The sequence below is a fragment of the Lontra canadensis genome, unplaced genomic scaffold (genome assembly GCF_010015895.1).
Source record: "Lontra canadensis isolate GAN:19392208 unplaced genomic scaffold, GSC_riverotter_1.0 scaffold60, whole genome shotgun sequence".
Classification (NCBI taxonomy): domain Eukaryota; kingdom Metazoa; phylum Chordata; class Mammalia; order Carnivora; family Mustelidae; genus Lontra; species Lontra canadensis.
In genome coordinates this window covers 4,258,358-4,265,940 of record NW_022631054.1, presented here as the reverse complement: position 1 = coordinate 4,265,940, position 7,583 = coordinate 4,258,358, and positions in this window count along the sequence as shown.

Here is a 7,583-nt window from a genome sequence, read left to right as displayed (position 1 = left end):
CCAGGAAGAGGCTTTGGGTTTAAGCCAGGGAAGAGGCAGGTAGAGGCCCTGGGTTGAAGGACATCTGCCTGCCATTGGGAGGCAGAGGTGAAGTCCGTCACCAAGGAGTGAGCACACTAGGGTCCAGGATGGACTCTAGGTCCAGCAGGGAGTAAGATAATGTGGAGAAGAGAGAGGAAAGAGACCTGGTAGGAATGAGGCCCACATTACAGGTGAAAGAACAGGTAGATTACCCACTCATCCATCCATCCATGCATCCATCTACTGACCCATCCATCCATTCACTCATCTGTCCATCCATCCATCCTCTCATCCATCCATCCATCTATCCATCCACTAATCTGTCCCCTTTCCCCTGAGCATCTTTCTCAGATGCTCAGGGGAAAGGGCTACCAGCTACAGATTCATCGAACACTCCACCCAACTGTCTATCCATTTATCTGTCTGCCTACCCTCAATCCATCCATCCATCCACTCATAGACTTGAACATTTTGTGTGTGAGTCCAGCTCTACCACCTATTAGCTATGTAACCTTGAACAAGCAACTTCATGTCCTGGAGGCTTGGTTTCCTCATCTAAAACGCATTGTCATGAAACCCACCCTTGTGGAATAATCATGCGGGCTAAATGAGAAAATGCAAGGTAAGTAGTTAACATGGGCTGGGCACGCCATAAGCCAACAAGAAGTGACAGCAATTTTCATTAAGAAAAGGGAAGAAAGGAAGGAAAGAATTAGGGCCTGCTATACTGAGCATCCTCAGGGGATAGTCTGGTGAGTGGTGAGACAAGCCTCCTTCCCGCTGGGGCTTAGAGCTTGGCCCAGAGATCCATTTGACACTCGGGGCTCTCCATGAGGGCCAGCCAGGCCTCTCAGAGTACTGAGATGGCTCTGATTGTCTCTGGATTGGACAGGGAGAGGACAGAAACTCCCCAGTCTCCCATCATCTCTGAGAGCCCCTGACTCTACTTCTCAGAACCTGTCTCTATCTGGCTGGCTTTCCCAGGCACAAGTCTCTGCATGGCCCTGTCTTAAGGAGCCAAGGAAAGGATCCTAGGCCTTGCCTCTCCCTCCCCACCTCAATCCCAAGCACAAGAGGTGGTGTTCTCCTCCTTCAGAGAGGGTTCTTGCTGCTCTCTCCCCAGTGGAAGGCAGTGGAGCCCATATTACCTGGTACTCATACAGTTCAATTGATATTTTTTAAAGATTTTATTTATTCATTTGACAGAGAAAGAGCACAATCAGGGGGAGTGGCAGGCAGAGGGAGAGGGGGAAGCAGGCTCCCTCGCTGAGCAGGGAGCCCGATGTGGGGCTCGATCCCAGGACCCTGAGATTTTGACTTGAGCTGAAGGCAAACGCTTGACCCACTGAGCCCCCCAGGCGCCCCGGTGATAGTTTTTATTGTGGAGGAAAGTAATGAATGAGTGGAACCCTCTCCCATCGCAGGCCCAGAGCCCAGGCACAGAGGAGACAAAGATGCCCAAATACTCAGTTTCTAAGTTCAAAGGTCTGGGTCCCAGTCTAAGACCCAACACATCTGGAAGGATGCATGACCCTGTGCAGCTGCCACCAACAACCAAATCTGGCCAAAGACCCCACAGACGAGGAGGGAACCTGGAGAAGAACTGCCAGAGAGAAACAGAGTCAGGTGCTAGGGGGCCCTTGGGTCCTTCCTGAGTGTCCACGTTCAGGTGCCGGCCCCAGAGAGCTCCAGGGAGTGGATCCCAGCCTCTGGTGGCAGGAGTCCAGGGCAGACGCATTCCCTAGACATCCTTCTTAGGGCCCCCATAAGGACAACTTCCACAGCAGCCAGATGACTCCTGCTGGTCGGCTTGCTTGATTGAAGCGCCCCTGTACCCTGGGAATTCCCTCAGACCCCGTCCCCCCCCACCGCCACCCTCTGTGGCCACGCCCTCCCACATAGAGTCAGGACCAGGCCCCTGTCCTGAACACATAGAGGGAAGGTGGTGGTGTGGCAAGAAACACACACACACACACACCCCTAGCCAAGTGGGACCACTCTAGAACATGCCCTCTGAGCTGGAGGAACAAGCCCCTTCTTTATTTTATTCATCATCATCGTCGTAGTCATCATCATTGCTGCTGTGGTTGTTATTTCTGTCGTTATGCAGTCCCTGCAGAGTCCTGGTGGCTTGGAGATGATCGGCCCAGACGGTCTCGAAGCAGATTCTGGTTGGGCTTTTTTAGCTCCTTGTCCCCGAAAGCCCCATCCCAGAAAACTATACTCTTGAGGTCAAAGGGTCCCTTTCCTTTGACCTTGGTCGTCTCACCCCTTGGAGCACCAGGTCTGAGACCAGTTGAGCTGGCTCTCACCTCACTCCCCTCAAGGTCATGGCCCAGCTGTCCCTCCTGCCATCTCCTGTGGCACAGGCCTCTTGTCACTCGTGGTAGGAGACAAGCACTCAGAACTGGAAACAAGCCTCAAGTTCCCCCTTAGTTGAAGCAGGCAGCCTTTGTCTGCTCACTGCCTTGGTTCACTGTCCTGTGCCTCAGGTAGCTCATGGCAAGAGGAAAGGAAGATCTTCCGTGAAAACACACACCTAGTGTCATGGAGTCAGCTTACTGTTTGCGAGGGTCCTTCTCTGCCTTTCGCTCACTCCCCTTCTCCATGTCTGTCCCTTCCGGGTCCCTCCAGAGTGAGCAAGGAGAAGGAGGAGCCCAGGGGCTGGGCACTCCTGGGGCTGCCGGTCGCCATTCCGTGAATCAGGCGGCAGGGACACATGGCTCCCCTAGGGCCTTGATGACACTTCCTTGAGAAACAGAAGCCGAGTGTATAAGAAGCATCTGTCATTATGGAAACAAAGTTGCCAGGCCATTTTTTCTTTTACTATTTTTACTGCGGTTTCATTATCTTATGCAAATGAGGCCGCTGATGAAGCCTTTCTGCAGGGTGGCCCATGCTGGGACCAGCTCCACCGAGGGGATTTATTGCCTGCCTCGGCCTCCAGACAAGATCTGGAATGAGGAGGTCCTGTGGAGATGACTTCCAGAGTATCCGACCTGCCCCAGAACACACAGGGCCTGCCAGACCAGCCCCCGCATCCTGCCTCGGTCCCATATCCTTTATTTCCAAAGATCCAAGTGTCAGCTCAGCTTGGTTCGGGCCGCTGTCCCTGATTTTCCTCAATCAGAGCTCTTTGGAGACTGAGTTGTCAGTATCCAGCAGGATATAAGGGAAAAAGAGGGGAGCAAAGGAAGCTTCATCCCCCCGCCAAGGACCTCTGGGAACAGCTTATAAGATGCTACTTGGTTTCTCATCCAAGCAGAGAGAGAGCAGGGGTATGTATACACCAATCTTTGGTCCAGGTAAGTCCCCAGAGGTTGTCAATTCCCAGTACTTCTGGAATGCCACAGGTGGCAAGGCGGGATCTGGGGCAGGATGAGGCCTCAGGGACAGCAAGGCAAGTGGTGGCAGTAGGAAATGTGGCCATTTGTGGGGAAGTAGTAAGGACAGGGGATGTGGAGGGCACTGACCCCCTTGTAGAGATGAGCAGCCTAGGGTTCAGAGAAGCCAAGTAACTTCCCCAAGTTCCAGGGGGTAAGCGGCAGGCCAGAGCTAACCCAGGGCTGTTTGCCTTGCCAGCTCAAGGAGCAGCCTGTCCCCCAGGCCATCTCTCCCAGGGTTAAGCGTGTTGCTAAAGCACAGGTTCCCCCCAGGCGTCCACAGGCTCCCAGATTTTCCTCCAAGAGAATGTTCCCCTCTGTCCAACCCCTCTGGCCCAAAGCCTTTACTTTTATTCTACCCCAAGAACCAGTTTCTCCCCAGTTCAGCCTCAGACCCCAGCATTTAGTAAAGGCCTTCTGCCGTCTGCAGGTACTTTCCTCCTTGCGGAAGTCTGACTCGGTCCCACATTTCCCAAGTTCTTGGCCGTGGTGAGACCACAAATGTGGAAAACTAAAAGTTCCCCAGCCCCGTTCACCTATGGGTGAGCCTGAGGGGTTACAGCAGGTTCTGTCACCCAAACATCACCGGCTCTGGGCACTCTTTCATAACCTGCCTCCAGGTGCCTGTAAAGTCCAAGGGACAGGCCTGCTCTGTGCTCAGAATCCCCCTCTGATCAGAGGGCCGAAAGCTTGAGAGCTCTTCGCACTGGTCTCTTTCTCTTTGAGAAGAAGGTGCCAGTAATAAAATCATCGCCATCATGATACTAGCTTCCAGCCAACTGAGTGGCAAGTCCAGACCCAACTCTGTGAGTGGTGTGCTGACCTCAACTCCCAGCATTCTCCCCATAACCCTCTGAGCTAGAGGACACCATGCCCTTCTTACAGATATAGAAACAGAGGCTAAGAAAAGTAGAACAACTCATCCACAATAGCCCAGGAAGCATCAGAATGAGACCTCCAGGCCAGGATCTCCATTTCAGAGATTTGATAAACTGGGAAGTGAATAAATGAATGAGTGAATCGGAAAACAGTCGATAACCAATGCTGTTTACAGACACTGGGGAACATCTATACTTATAGGAGAAAAAAAAAAAAAGCCGAACTTGATTGGGCCAAAAATGAGAATTACTAATTACAGTCACTCACAGGAACGACCTACCATTTATGCCTAATTGCAGTGCAGTCCAATAACAATTATGCACATCGATAAATGTGTCAGATTAACTTGGTTGTAAGTTTTATTTGATTGCAATGCTAAACCCTGTTTGCAGTCCCTCGGACTCAGGAGGCCGTGGCCACCCTGCCTGGACCTGTTGGTCCCTTCTGGAAACGAGGAGGGCTGTTGGTGCTGGAAGGGAAGTGAGAGACGGGAGAAGAAAACCATCTCTCTCCTCTGCCGCAGTGTGCCTGCCCTGGCAGGCTCTGGGAAAGCGGTTTGGCAGGGGGTCTTCGCAGGACGTGCAACGTCATGAGCCTCCCCTCCTTTCCTCGATGCCAAAGGCAGCTTCCTAATTAGGACATCCATAACCCTCAGCATCTGCTCCAAGAGAATTCAGCTGCTCTAAGATGGAGAAGTCCATTAACTTTATTGCACAAAACGTCGGACGTGCTTTTAGACAGAGGATCACTGCCAAGTGAGACAAACTGCCAGGACCTGCCAGAGGAACAAGCCACAACTTTCTGCTGTCCCCAGCTGGGTCCTCGGGACTCCATCCTCTCCCTGCCCCATGCCCCAGGCGCTATGGCATCCCAAGGGGAGGCTGGGGCAGGGAAAACAGTGATTTGCGAATGCAGGTGCAGCCTGAGCACCCTGGCCTCCCTCGAGGGAGCCTGCAGCCTGCAAAACAGCCGTGCCAGACAGGCACCATCTGACTCCCAGAATGCATCAGGATTCCCACCCCGGAGTCCAGGCAGTCGTTCCTCTCTCAGCAGGAGCTGCGTGAGCTGGTGTCACCAGAAGCAGTGAAGCAAGGTGGCTAAAAATGAGCTTTGGATGCAGATTTCTGGGGCTGAATCTCCGCTCTGCCATTTACGAGGTGCAGTGTGAGCTTGCAAACACGGTTTCACATCCTGAAGCTATTCTATGAAGTGGGCTGAGTAATACCCACCTCGAGGAGGGTCTGATGAGCGGATGCCAGGAATGGTGAGTGCAGTGCCTGCCACCTAGCAGGCTCAGTAAATGACGGCACCCCTCGCAAGTCTCCAGAGTGGACAGAGACGGGGACCAACCTGCCACCTGTGCCAGGGAGAAAACACCCTTTTGGTCAAACAGCCCTGGATTCCAATCCCAGCTCTATTATGTGCCTCAGTCCCCTAAGCCCTCAGTTTCTTCATCTGTAGTATGGGGCTGATCATCCCTGTCCTCCTCTCCTCACAGGAGAATCGAGAAGACATGACAGTGCTTTGAGGCCACCGAAGGAATGTTGGGTGAGCAGCTTTATAGCGCCTGGGTTCTTGGTTGTCAAACCTTATGTCTAGTGCCTCCTGGGAAATGCCAGACCCATGGCTGGCTGCTGGCTGGGTCCTCCCAGCTCCCCAGCCTCCCATCCACATCTGTCTCTGCACCCCGTGCCACAAACCTCCCACCTCATCCAAGGCACCCCTGATCCCCCATAGGCAGCAGCCGTGGACCTCCCAGTCTTCAAAACTGTCTCACCAAGCGAATCTCCTGGGTGTCCTTTCTCAGATTCTGATTCTTCTTAATATAAATAATTAGCAGAAACAGTCCAAGGGGGGAGGCAGCAGCCATAGCAATCGACCCCAGTGATTTCCAAGCCTCGGGGAGAGCCAAATTTCGCTCCAATCCGGGTGCTGTAAATTCCCATCAAGCTAAGAAAATATAGTGCAATTTAGAAACACTGATACGGCAATAAAACACAGATCTCCGGCAAATGGAATTCAGCAACATCTAAAAATGGAGCCATACATTACTCCGCCTGCAAACTCCCTCTGGGGACATAATGCTTGGAGATGTTGGGGGTGCTTTATGTTCAAGTTGATCTTTCTTTTCCAGATGAAGGCAGGGGCCACCTGCCGCTGGGCCCCAGGTGGCCTTCTGGGGCAGGCCTCCTGCATGGTCCAGAAAAGGGTCCTAGGTGAGCTCCCAGCTGGAGAGGACCAGTGGCCTGGCCCCTGTCATCTAGGGACTTCTGGAGGGAACATTGTGGAAAGGGTAGGAAAGGAGGAAGGGAAAGAAACTCACCTTATGCCGGCTAGTCCTCACGGGCGGCCTCCAAGGGAAAAGCGATTACTCCTGCTTATCAGATGCAGATACTGATGATGGGAAATAAGATAAATAAGACCTGTTCAAGGTCACTCGGGGGCAAGCAGTGGAAGGTGGATTTATACCCACATCCATCTGCTTCTTCCTATTCTACGTGCTGTCGTCCCCACAGCTCAGAGCTCAGCCCTCCATTCATCAAAAGCTAAAACTGAGCCACACACCGCTGCTCACTATTTCTAAGAGTGTAGGTAGGCCACGATCCACACCCAGGTTTGTCATGAGCCCCACTCTATAGTCCAAGAAATAGGAAGAGGTACACTTGTACAGTCCCCTGCCTCCTAAACACAAGGCCAGGTGGGGACCGGGTCCCCTTGGGAGGGACTGAAGGATAGAGGGCAGACCTACAGCTCCAGTGGAGGCCAGGGGGTTCTGTCTGGTCTCTGGCCTGGGCTCCACCCTCGTCCCACCCCATCCCACACAGCCTCCTCTAGCAGGCTAGCCAGGCCCATCTGCTTGCTAAACACATTCCGTCCCACCTTCGCTCGTGTTCACACACATACACACATGCTCACATTCCTCACTCCAGCCCCCACACTGTGCCTGGCTCATGCCTCTGCCGGACCTCCAGCTCCATGGGAGCAGAGACTGGTGTGCATGTGGCCCTTGACTGCCTAGATCAGGGACTCCACTAATGCTGGCGATAAGATACTCTGAAGATGGCTTTCGCGTGCTCCCCCAGGTCCTACCAAGCCCCGGTGTGGGGAGCCCAGGAAGGACAGAAGAATCAGGGTGACCTCTCTGGAGCTTTTGGTTCAAGAATTCCAGTTGTGGAATCTGCACAGATCTGGGGCTGGACTTCCAGCTTGCCATCTACAGGCTATGTGACAGCTCGTGGGAATCACTTACTCTCTCCATGCCTCAGTTTCCCCCCATCCGTCAGACGAGAGTAAATAATG